General features: G+C 34.3%; 1 long non-coding RNA gene across 1 annotated transcript in view; it reads left to right on the top strand.

Moving 5' to 3' along the window:
* The window catches only part of LOC140698746 (uncharacterized), a 300,352-nt gene that overhangs the window by 122,212 nt on the left and 164,590 nt on the right, over positions 1–13,550 (top strand). The window lies entirely within an intron of this gene.

Raw genomic sequence — 13,550 nt, 5'->3', positions numbered from 1 at the left:
AAAAATGAAATAGAACTCTTATCTTACACTGTACACAAAACTCAACCTAAAATATTTTAAAGACTTAAACGTTAGACTTGAAACTGTAAAACTCCTAGAAGAAAACAGGGGAAGAGCTTCATGACATTGGTCTTGGCAATGATCTCTTGACTATAACCCCAAAAGCACAAGCAACAGAAGATAGACAAGTGGGATTACATCAATCTAAAAACTTCTGTACAACCAAGGAAACAATGAACAGAGTCAAAGGCAACTTATGAAATGGGAGAAAATATTTCTAAACCATATATCTGATAAGGGGCTAATATTCAAAATGTATAAAAGACTCCTACAACTCAGTAGCAGAAAAAAAAATCCAAATAACTCAGCTTAATTCTAAATAGGTTAGCCCTTGCTGATGCCAGGCAATGCCATATGTTATTTCAAAATAGGCATTCCCAAAAGACCTTTGCTATTAGAAGACTAATTTGGGTGTGTTAAAAATAAGAGTATCATTGACTGAGCCTTGAATAAGTTGTTTTAATCAACTTGATTCTGATATAAATTGTGTATAATGAACTGCATCTATTTAAAGTGCACAATATGATGAGTTTTGACGGTTGTATCTACCTGTGGACCTACAATCACAGTCAAGATACAGAACAATTACGTCACCCACAGAAGATTTCTTATTCCACTTTGCAGCACAGCTGTTCCTCCATCCTCAGCCTCAGGCAAACACTGGTCTTTATTTTGTCACCATATATTATTTTTCTTACAGTTTTTATTTATAAGTGGCTTTTTTCACACTGCATCGTAATTTTAAAGTTCATCTATGTTGTTTGTATCAGGACTTTGTTACTTTTTATTGCTGAAAAGTATTCAATTGTATACATTGTATAAATATATCAAGTTGATTTTATTTATTCACCTCTTATTAGATATTTGAGATAATTCCAGTTTGGGGCTATTGTGAGTAAAGCTGCAAAAAATAATAAAATGTATCTTTATTTATACATACATTCTCATTTCTCTTGGCAAATTTAGGATAGACATATATTAAATGTTTAAGAAACTAGTGATATCATTTTACAGTTCCACTAACTACATGGTATTTCCCATCGCCTCACATTTTGATAAAGTGTTAATATTTTCAGTCAGGAGTTTTTATTTGAATTTCCCTGATAACTATTAATTTGGTGTAACTTTTTGATTTGTTAAAAGTTGATTTACGTATCTTCAATTGAAAAGTATCATATATTTTGCACATTTTAATTTGATTGGTTTTCAATCATTGGTAAATGTTACATAGTTATAAATATTCCTATAAAAGACCCTTATCAAATAAATGTTTTGTAATTATGTTCCTAGACTCTATTGCTTTGTATCCCCACAGTATTTTTGAAAGAGTAATTTATTTTTTAAATTTAGAAACAATCCAACTGATGCATTATTTTCCTTTTAGTTCACACTTTTTGTGTTCTTGTCCCATCTAAAATATCTTTGCTTTTGCCAAGGTCACAAAGATTTTATCTTTTTTTTTTCCTTCTAGAGGTTTTACAGTTTTAGCTTTTATACTTAGGATTATGATCAATTTCAAATATATTTCTCAGATAGTGTGAGAGAAGAGTTGATGCTCTTTTTTTTTTTTCATATGAATATGTAGTTGTTTCAGCACCAATGTGAAAAAGACTCTCTTTTCTCCAGTAAGTTGCCTCGGTACCTTTGCTAGAAGTTATTTGACCATGTATATGTGGGTCTGTTTTTGGAGTCTCTATTCTTCCACAGACTTACAGGTCTATCCTTATGCCATTAGCATGCTGTCTTGATTTTTATACCTCTTTACCACGTCTTAAAAAAAGGTGCAAGTTCCAAATTTTGTCCTTCTTTTTATTGTTTTAGGTCTTCTAGAACATTTTAATCCCTATGTAAATTTTAGAATCACTTTATCAATTTCTACCTAGAAGCCTGCTGAGATTTGATTGGAATTAAGATTAATTTGTAGACTTGCCCTGTTCACAATATTACTACCTTTATCTAGAGCTTTCATTTCTCTTAACATTCTGTAGTTTTCAGTGCAGAGGTCCTGTATACCTTTAGCTAATTTTCTCTTAAGCATATTATGTTTTTCAGCACTTTAAAAATGTAATTTATTTAATTGTGTCTTGCCATTGTTTTCTGCTAGTATAAAGATACAATTACTATTTTAAAATATTAGCCATGCATTGGCAAACTTGCTAAAATTCCCTATTAGTTTTAATAATTGTTTTGTGATATATGTTTATGCTCTACATAATTATAATATCTTGAAATAAATTTAGTATACTTCATTCATTCTGATCTTTATAACATGTATTTCTTTTTCTTGCCTTTTTGCACTGACTAGAACCTCTAGAATGTGATTAAACGGAAAGTGTGATGCTGTGCATCTTGTCCTTGTTCCTAATGTGGAGAAAATTATTCAACATTTTATCATTAGGTATATTGTAAGTTGTAGAGGGAAGTGTTTTACAGATAAAAGGATCAATATGTGCAAAGGTTCACAAACTAAAGAGAAGTCAGAAGGCTGATGAATCTTCAAGCTGTTTAATGAAGTAAGAGCAGAGAGTGTAAGGCAGGAAATGGGGGGAGGTGAGGCTGGAGAAATCTACCTAGATATCAGAGAATTGCTTCAGCATCTGTTTCCTATATGTTTTCTATACCCTCTTATTTGGATTTTTTCTATTTTCAGTTCTTGTCTTAATTGCTGAATATAACTTGATTCAATTGCTGAATTAACTTTGGGTTCAGTAGATTCCACAGATTCTCTCTTTGTTTCTGTACCTTTTCTTCACCTATGATGACTATTTTTGCATTATCTTACTGCTGCAATACAAGTGTGGCTCAACCACACAACCGTTTCTAACTTCTGATCAGAATCTTTCATTTTTCTGATTGTTTCCAAAATGCAGTTGGTGCTTATGGTGAAAAAAGAAAAATAATTTTCTTTAAACAAATCCTATGCTCTGTACTTTATCTGTTGATTGGTTTTCTAGGCCCACTTTTACTGGTATCTTGTTAGGCAAATCCTGAGTTAAGGCCCACACAAAATAGAATAAGATTCCGTAATACAGATAAAGTTAAAGGAGCTAAGCAACTCAAAATAGTCTGTGATATGTCACAGAATGATAGCCATTCTCTGCCCAACTGGGTAGAATCATGACTACTGCCATATATAATAGAAGAAACTAAACTTAGATTTGGAAGTAGTTAATAATAAGGAGTTTGAAATTGCTTATAACTGAGTTTAAATCCTAACACCTTCATTTATCACTTATGTGATTCTGGGAAATTTTCCTAAGCTGTCCAAATCTTTTTTTGATAATGCATGAGACAGGTGTAAATAAGGCTGAATACCTTGTAGAGTGCTGTGAGGATGAAAGAGCTAATTCTTATAAACTTCTCACAAATGATTTTTTCAGCATCATTTTTCTGGCCTCCACTATTTCTGCTCAGGTCATCTGACCCTCCATCTGCCAGCAGTAGTGTCTCTTTGCTGGAGGTCTTTATCTGGATACCTGAACCTACTTTGCTCAGAGATGTGAAAGACTAGAAGACCTGGAGAATTACTCTTTGAGAGTTGCTGTTAACCTGTGATTGACAGAAGTAGGTGGCTAAATATTTCAGCTCTTTCTCTGCTAGCCTGGAATAACTCTAAAACATGTTCTGTGTTGGCTCCCAGAGTTTCCAGTGGGACTGAGCCCTGGTCAACTGTAGTAGTAATTTGTTTAATTATTCCCTCTAGCAGATTTTCTTTCCTTCCCTGTCTTATAAATTACAGTTTGATTAAGAAGGTAAATTCACTATGAGTGATATGAAATAAAGAAATTATTATAGTGACTAGAATTTACAACGTTGTCAGAGCTGGGAGAACAAAATATGGAAGGCAATTGCCTCTGCATTGCTTGGGGGCCTGAAACTATGCTATGTTGACACAGGAAAAATGGATGTGGGGCATGAGGAGGGCCGTGTCCCAGGCTTCCATTGAGTGCCTGGGACGTGCCCTGCCAAGTGTGGATCCTTGGCTTCTTGCAGGAAAGAATTCAAAAGCGAGCCACAATTGAGTAAAGGTAGATTTATTCAGAGAGATACATTGAAAGGCAAGAGAAAGGCCATGAGGTGTAGGGGTTGGGTGGTCAGATTAAAAGTAGGTACACACTGGATAGACACAGTGTGGGCAGTCTCTGAAGAGGGGGAGAGGGAGGGTGGTGGTGAGGTACTGCGTTGCCAGTTTTTATGGGCTCATGGCTTCATATGCTAATAAGTGGAAGGACCATTCTAACTAGTCTGGGAAAGAGGCTGGGATTCCCAGGAAGTTGGCCATTTCCCACTCTTTGACCTTTTGTGGCTAACCTTGGGACTGCCATGGCACCTGTGGGCATGTTATTCACCATGTTAATATATTACAATGAGCCTATAATGAAGCTTGAGATCTGCTAGAAGTCAAATCTCCCACCATCTTAAGCCTCAGGGCCTACTGGGGGTTGAATCTTCCACCATTTTGATGTTAATTGCTGTATTATTCCTTGAATGGCTATGCCCTTTCCCATTCCTGTCCCATTGTCAGCAGGCCTGAAAGTCAGGAAAAGAAGTTTGATGTGAAGTGAGGGAAACAGAGACAGACTGGAATCCACCAAGACGGAGAGGAACCCACAATTGTCTCACACCTTCTCTGACCTTATTGGCACTGGTAATCCACAGAAAAGGCTGGAGCTATTTGCCGCGAAATTGTATATGTGCCTGTTCCGGACTCCAAAAGGCTGGAAAGCAGTTATTGGGGGATCAGGGAGAGATGCAAACCTGGCTGCTGCCTCTCACATACAAGGCGACCTAGTACATCAGTGACATCAATTCCCGGCATTCTCCCCTGACCTCCTAAGCATGCTGCTTCTTCAATTCTGCCTTCCCAATTTTTTGCACATTTAATTTGTGGCCAGCTTTAACCTGGAACCATACAGAGAACGTAATTGTGGGAAATATAGTTGACAGCGTAAAATCACCACATTTTGTTCTCCTGGACTAGTGTTTCCTTCATTGTTAAGCTATTTGTACTCAGATTTTTTGTCTCTGGGTCTAAGGTTTTCTTCTGAGGGGAACCCAATTAAAAAAGTTACTTAACAGAGCGTATAGTAAAAAAGAAAAAAAAATCTTGTTACGGTCCTACTCAAAGCAATCATCCTTGGTGATTGTCAACATAAATACATGGTCTCGTTATCTTCCAGATCCTACTTTCTCTGAAACTAGAACGGCTGTCATATTTTAGTGTGTGTGTATGGGCATGCATGTGTGTATGTGTGTATATGTGTGTATATATCTGTATGTATTCTTTTAGGATCCCATACATTGAGAATATGATTCAGGAGATGCTTTGAGACATGAAAACTTCTATACGTTAAATAAACACCCTGCGTGGTTCTTGTAAATGTTATTCATGGACTAAATGTTGAGAACATTCGATCTAGTATATACATTGTATGTTCTACATAGGTCTTTTAACTTTTATTATACACAATGCTATGAGTGCTTTGGGGTTTCAGTTTTAGATTATGTATGATCTTATGTATTTCTACCTGATTCCAATGATGAGGAAGATAAGAGAATAAATAAAAATAGGAAATAAACTGCTCTGCATTCTTTCTGCCAGGAAACACTAGACTGAATTATCTCATAGGACAGGCAAACATCTGAACATTTATCATTTTAAGTATTTCACAGTGTTATTTAAAAACACTGACATAAAATTATGCTTAAAAGAAAACCTTTTTTAACAGAAGAATTTTTGAAACTCTTTGGCCAAATATTTCAAAATATACACAAAAACAAATTTAACTACTATATTATAACTTCCTCCCTTTGAGAATTATTTTAATTGCTTGGCATTGATGCTGCTGTTGGCCGGTTTAAAAAAGGAAACAATAGAGTGCTGTAAATTTTGGCAGGCTTTCCCTTTCTTTCCGCTCGTACTATGCAAATGACCATCACAATCTGTCTAAGACACCAGTTCCAGGAAGGAGATTACAATTAGAATGGATCATTCACCTCTTCTAGGAGACTGTCAAGGTGAAATCATCCTGCCTTATATCTGTGCTAACCTCAGTAATCACAGAATATTCAATCCTAGAATAGTCAGTGCTCATAGTTTATGCTTCATTCATCTCTGTAAACTCTTTTTCTGAATATATCTACTGATGATCCAAACTTTTTCTCTATGACCCCTGGAACACATAATATAGATTCAGCAAAGTTACCTCTATTCTAATGCCTTGTCTGAATGTTCCCTTAACTTTCTCCCTCTAACAGAAACCTAGATATTCTCTGAGGACACTGCATCATGTAACAGTACAATTTCATACCTCATTCCAAGGAATGTGTTGTCTAGATCCTTATTAACATTTGCATACCACCGCTACTCTCTCCTCCCTGTCATCTTCCTTTGAAGCTCATTACATCAGATTACATCACCTGTAGCCCACCTTGTACCTAGACATCTTTGGCATTCTCCTTCATTTCCCAATAGTTCTATCTCTCTGTCCCTCTCCAGTTCCCTGGCTTCTTATATCTTTAGGCTTTCCATCTTCTGTGATTCTCAATCTCCTCTCCCAACACTATCATGGCCTTATCTTTTTCTTTCCAGTAATTTCACAGCTTCCAAAACCTTAAAGGATCTCACTTTCCAAGGATTGCCGATTATTTTTCCATTGTACTTATTTTAATACCCTAACTCCAAATAAAACTTAAAAGTTAAAAGACCTATGCAGAACATATCATGTATATAATAGATGGAAGGTTCTCAAAATGCAGTCCATGGACCACCTTTATGAGAACCATCTAGGGTGTTTATTTAACATATAGATATTTTCATGCCTCAAAGCATGGCCTATCTATTGGTCTTTCCACTGTTTATCATCTGCCTTATATTCTTATTCCTCTCCCTGTTTTAGATTCAACAACTTACTTGTTATGGTCTTAAAGCTATTGCCTCTGTCTCTGTCTGAGAATTTATCTAACTCACTTCCAGTATGAGTTCAATACTGCTATATCTGCACTCTTTTTCCATGGGTACAGCAAAATAAACAAGTCTAATAACTGGTCCCAATTTAAATTTATGAACATTTACACCCTCAGTGGATTCCATCTATTCTACTCTATTGAAGCTGGTGAATTCACTCTCCCTCTCTCCCAGACATTTATGTCACACACCTTGCCTCCTCAAACTTCCAACACACACTCTCATTTTGCATTCTCTTAAAGAGAATAAATAAACCAGAAAAGAACTTCCACATATTTTCAGTACTACCAATCTGCCTTTATCGGTGCCCTTATATGTGATTTATTTGTGGATTTTAGTGGATACACTTTCCGTGAGTATAAGGCCATCCTTTCACTGTGTATTTGTTTCCTCTTTTCGCCTGTTCAGAGACTTTGTGCTAAGAGGCATTCTCTTTTCTTTATCATCATTTTTTCCCTCTCTACTTATTCATTACTATCACTACACACTAATAATATAAGTTTACAAAACCCTTCTCTAAATCTATATCCTGCCTGTCTACTACCTCCTGTATCTGTTTCTCTTTAGAACAAAACTTGAAGAGTTTTCCATATTCATAATCCCTCCTTCCTCTATTCCTATTCATTCTTGAATTCACTCTGCTTCATTAAAACTGGTATATCTTTATTAGGTATTCTTATCAAACAACAACAATAATAATGATAATAACAATAAAGAGATAAAGAAGGTGAAAGAAAACTTTGGGGAATGATATATGTTTATGGCATAGATTGTGGTAATGGCTTCACAGATGTATACTCTTCTCTAAACTGATCAACTTATCTGTTGTTTTTTTAAAAAATATATACTAAATATTTACAGCATTTGAATGTTAGTCATATCTCAATAAAGTGGTTAAATAAACAAACAAACAAACAAACAAACAAATAAATAAATAAATAAATAAAATCTGCTCTTAAGTCCATCAGTGTTCAGGACAAAAACACTGAAGTTGAATTTTTCTTTTTTTCCCTTCATTTTCCACAGTCTGTGCATCCACAAGTCACATTGGGAAGTCTCACTGTCTCTTCTAAACCTGCTCTAATTCAAATGACATCATCTGTTACCTGAATTATTGCTATAGCTTCCTGAGGATCTCTGTACTTCCAGTCACCCTGCCCTCCCAAGTCTATTACTCACTCAACAAAGATTGTGATATTTTTCAAATGATGTCAAATTATGTTACTCTTCCTCTCAGAACCTTCCAATAGCTTTTCATCTTACTCAGAATAAGGTATAACTTTAACATTGTTACAGCAACTTACAAATCATACTTTACTTGGTCCCTCCTGGTCCCTTGGTTTCTCACATTATTTACCCCTCCTTACTTGTTTCCTTCATTCCCATCACCCTGGCTTTCTTGCTTTTTGTCGACAATACCAAGAAAACTCTAGTTGTAAGATCTATCTATTTACCATTTACTTCACCTGGAGGGCTCTTTCCAAGGTATTAACAGGACTCTCTTAAGGTAGAAGTTTCAAAGGTAGAAACTAAACTGTTTCTGTGCTCACAAAAGTTAGTGTAGATTCACCAACAAAACAAATATTGGTAGGAGAGGACAAAGAATTGGGAGAGTTGAGGGGCAGAGGGGGAACTTTGAGAACAAAGCTAAGTAAGAAAAAGTTCATTTCTTTGAAGATGTGGTTCTTTCATCCTCTCTGAATTTAGCTTTTTCTTTAAGATTTTCTAAACACGGATCTATGGATAGGTCAAAAACGCTATAACAAGGTACCAAGCTGAAAAGTGGAAATCTGTCATAGCAAAAGTTTCGCTGACACTAAACAGATGGTGTTTTATTGAATTCAAATTTCTTCACCCAGATTCAAAGTGGTTTATTTGGGGTCATGCTAGTGGGAAAATTAAGAGATACTTAAGATGTCTGTTTAAAAATAATAAGGTTAAATGCTTCTTCATTAAAATATCCATTAGTTACTCTTTTATACTTATTTTATTCATCCCAGATCTAACCTTTAAATGTTCAAGGCCTTGAAAATCCTAGGTCTGTCTATTGCCCAATAATAAATAGATAGTTCTCTTTTGTTTCTGATAGTTGACATTCTTTGATAAGCACATTGACAAATCTATTTAGGGCATTAAATGTATACTGAATATTTCTTTGTAAGATATTGGGCAAAGGAGCATTATAAAAAATGTACAATAAAGCCAAGAAAAATTCTGCCTAAAACCCTAAAATAAGCAACAAAGAAACAAACACACAGGCAAAAAAGGCAAATAAACAACTTTCTCTAGCTAGCAGCTGCTCTGTTGTCTACCAGGGGAGACCAGACTCAAGTGGTCCTTCTGCACGTAATCTAGGCACCTCTGCATTATCATTCAACACTTTGTTAATATTCCAGTTTCAGAGTTTTATTGAATCATTTTTCTTTCTATAACTGCATTCCTGTTTTTTCATTATTAATATTTACTAACATTTTATACTTTAAGGGTATCTTAGGATAAAGAACCATGCTATTGTTTTTAATCCGTCATCTCAAATGAGAAATTTAGGTTTTATTCTGGTTAATTTATCTGTATTTTTTCATGATAGTTTAATCCTCTCTCATAGCTTCCATTGACATCTATGTGCTGATCACTCACAAATCTATTTTTTATAAATTTATTATTAACATCATCATAGAAAAATTGGAACAATTGTGGTACTTGTTTTACAGGCAGCAAATAACTATCTATCAATTTGAAGAACCAGAACACCAACAGTTAACCACATATCCCCACTTGGTTCCCCCACAAACATTTGAAACTTAACATGTACCAAAACCCAACAAGTTATCTTTTTCCACAACTAATTAATTAATGATGAATAGCTGCAATAAGACAGAAATTCTAGAAATAGAAAGGATGGGACTGATTCACAAGACACACTAAGAAGTACTGACAGAATTTTGTGATTATTAAGATATTAATGTTGATGGGAAGATCAAAGATAATCCTAAGGTTTTTATTTTTGTCTCTGTTTTCTCTTTAATTTGTGACGTAGTGGATAGTGACACCATTAACTGAGTTTGGAAATCATGAATTTGGAGATGAGAAAAATGAGGGAGTCAGTATCTGGACATGTTAATTTTTAAACACCTTTATTATGGTATGATTCCTATACAGTAAACTACACATACTTGAGATGTACAATTTGATGAAGTTTGATAGATGTATATACATCAATGAAACTACCACCACAGTCAAAATAGCTAACATTTCCATCACTGTCCAAGAGGTGCAAATCTAATTCCCAGTTTATCCCTTCCTACCTATTTTTACCCCTTGATAACCATAAGTTTGTTCTTTATGTCTGAGTCTGTTTCTGTTTTGTATAAAAGTCCATTTGTGTCCTTTTTTTTTTTAGATTCCACATGTAAGCACTATCATATGGTATTTTTTTTTTCTCTTTCTGACTTCACTTAGATTGACAATCTTCAGGTTCATCCATGTTGCTGCAAATGGCACTATTTTATACTTTTTGTGGCTGAGTAGTATTCCCTTATGTATATATACCACATCTTCTTTATCCAGTCTTCTGTCAATAGACATTTAGGTTGTTTCCATGTCTTGGCTATTGTAAACAGTGCTGCTTGAACGTTGGGATATATATGTCTTTTTGAATTATAGTTTCCTCAAGATATATACCCAGGAGTGGGATTGCGAGATCATATGGTTAAGTCTATTTTTAGTTTTTTTGAGGAGTCTCCATACTGTCCTCCATATTGGCTGCATCAATTTACATTCTCACCTACAGTGTAGGAGGTTCCCTAATCCTTGATGGTAAAACATCTTCTAATATGACATTTATAATCAAGTTGTGAAAAAATTATGGAAATTTATATTTGATAGTTGATAAATCTACAGATGAATAAATGACAATCTCTGCACTGCTAACTTGTTTGTTCTCTTCAATTCACAGCTCAAAAGTCAAAAATCAAAAATTAATGTTCTGACAACCCTGTTAAAAGAACTTCCTCCCATGACTATATATGTCTTACTTTATGCCTTCACTTATCACCATCTGTGTTTCTTTTACTGATTTAGTTTAACTTGTTTATTATAAGACTCTGTTAGCAACAAGAAGCAGGAAACTTGTCTGTCTTGTTCAATATTAAATCACCAGTGAGGGCCCCCAGTAGGTATTTCATTAATTTTTATCAGATGACTGGGTGAAAGAAAAATAAAGAATTTCTTATAAGCTCATAGTTTTGTCTCCTTCAACAAGACTGCAGACTGAAGCCCATTTAATTCAGTGAGAAAACAAGGAGAAAAACACGAAAGCACTTGTAGAATTCTTGTACCAGGGTTAACTTGTGTATTTTTTCCCCCACTTCACGTGCTTGTTGGCATGTATTAATTACACGCTAAGCAACATCAGAGGACACCAGATCATTAATTCTTGATACATAGGCTACAGTTTTTATTACTGAAAAAAAGTATTTCTTATTATCTTATTTTTGTGATAAATACATTAAAATTTTAACTTGGAAGAAGTTAAGATGATCAATGTAAATACAAGTTTCTGAGTCACAAGCTATACAGATATTTAGTAAAAATAGTGCAAGTGAAACTATAAAATGTAGCAAGCTTGAACTATTTATAAAACCTCTAGGAAGCATTCTTTATTCGTCACTCTAGAGTCATGCTCTGTTCTCTAAACTCTGGTAATCTGTCTCTTAGATCATTTTTCACAATTCAAGCTCTTCAGATTTTGCTTTTAAAAATGCATGTGATTGAGGGGAACATGCAGAATGCTGTAAACTTGAACTCTAAGCATCTTCTTGTTTGCTCTCCTATGCCCCTCCATACAGCAGATCCCAGTACACTTTGGCAAAATTTAAGTCCATATAAACTTACATAGTATTTCATATGTATGATTAGTCAGACTGCCTGGTTTTAAATTCTAGTTGTGCCATCAAGAAACAACCTAATAGTGTTTCAGTGAACACAGAGGTGTAGATACTCTTCAACATACTGATTTTGTTTCCTTTAAATATATACCTGGAAGTGGAAATGCTGGATCACATGGTAGGTCTGTACTTAATTTTTAAGAAACCTCCATATTGCTTTCCATAGTGGCTGTACCAAGTTACAATCCTATCAACAGTGAGAAAGGGTTCTCTTTTCTCCACATTCTCACCAGCTAGACTTCTTATATTTTGATGATATCCATTCTAATAGACATGATATGGTATCTCACTGTGGTTTCAATTTTCATTTTTTTAATGATTAGTGATGTTGAGCACTAATTGGATATTTTACCCACTACTCCATACCCAATGTACCTGTTGGACATTGTGTAACTTATTTGGAAAAAAATCTGTCCTATTTGTACATTTTAAAATTGGATTTATTTTTATTTTTATTGATTAGTGTGAATTATTTATGTATTTTTATATTAACCTCTGTTTTTTATATGATTTGCAAATGCTTTCTTCTATTCTGTAGGTTGCCTTTCATTTTGTTGGTCATTTCCTTTACTGTGCAGAAGGTTTTTAGTTTGATTTAGTCATACTTGTTTATTTTTTAATTTTGCTGCTTGTACTTTAGGTGTCATAGATGAAAAAGCATTACAAGACCCATGTCAAGGGGCTTTTTCCCTGTGTTTTCCTCTAGGAGTTTTATGGTTTCAGGTCTTCCATTTAAGTTTTTAATCCATTGTGAGTTAATTTTTGAGAATGATGTATGAGAGGGGTCTAGTTTCATTCTTTCACATGTGAATATCCAATTTTCTTGGCACCATTTATTGAAAAGACTGCTCTCCAATGAGTATTCTTGGCTCTCTTGTGAAATACTATTGACCATATATACCTGGGTTTATTCCTGGGCTCTTGACTCTGTTCTGTTGACTCTGAATGTGTCTGTTTTTATACTGATCTATACTGTTGATTATTATAACTTTGCAATATAGAAATCAGGAAGGGTGATGTTTCCTGCTTTGTTCTCCTTTCTCAGGATTTCTTTGGGTATTCAGGGTCTTTTGTGGTCCCATATTCATTTTAGGATTTTTTTTCTACTTCTGTAAAAAATGTCATTGGAATTTTGATAGGGATTGTGTTGCATCTATAGATAGCTTTGGGTAAAATGGACATCTTTACAATATTGATTCTTCTAATTCATGAACATGGCATACCTTTCCATTTATTTATGTGTTTTTTTATTTATTTTTATCAATGTCTTCAGTTTTCAGTGTAGAGATCTTTCTCCCCATTGGTTAAATTTATCCCTTCATATTTTATTGTTTTGATGTTATTGTAAATAGGATTGTTTTCTTTATGTCTTTTTCATATATAGTTTCATATATAATTAATTATTACTGTATAGAAATACTACTAATTTTCTATGTTAATTTAACTCTTTTTTCTGCAATCAAATTTATTGCTATCCCAAAATAACTTGCAATTCTTCTGTCAAGGCAAAATATATAGTAAATGTTGTATTTCTTTTTTTTTTCTATGTTAATTTTATATCTTGCTACTTTACCTAA

This window comes from Vicugna pacos, chromosome 10 (genome assembly GCF_048564905.1).
Source record: "Vicugna pacos chromosome 10, VicPac4, whole genome shotgun sequence".
Taxonomy (NCBI): domain Eukaryota; kingdom Metazoa; phylum Chordata; class Mammalia; order Artiodactyla; family Camelidae; genus Vicugna; species Vicugna pacos.
This window is presented reverse-complemented; position numbering and strand designations above follow the sequence as displayed.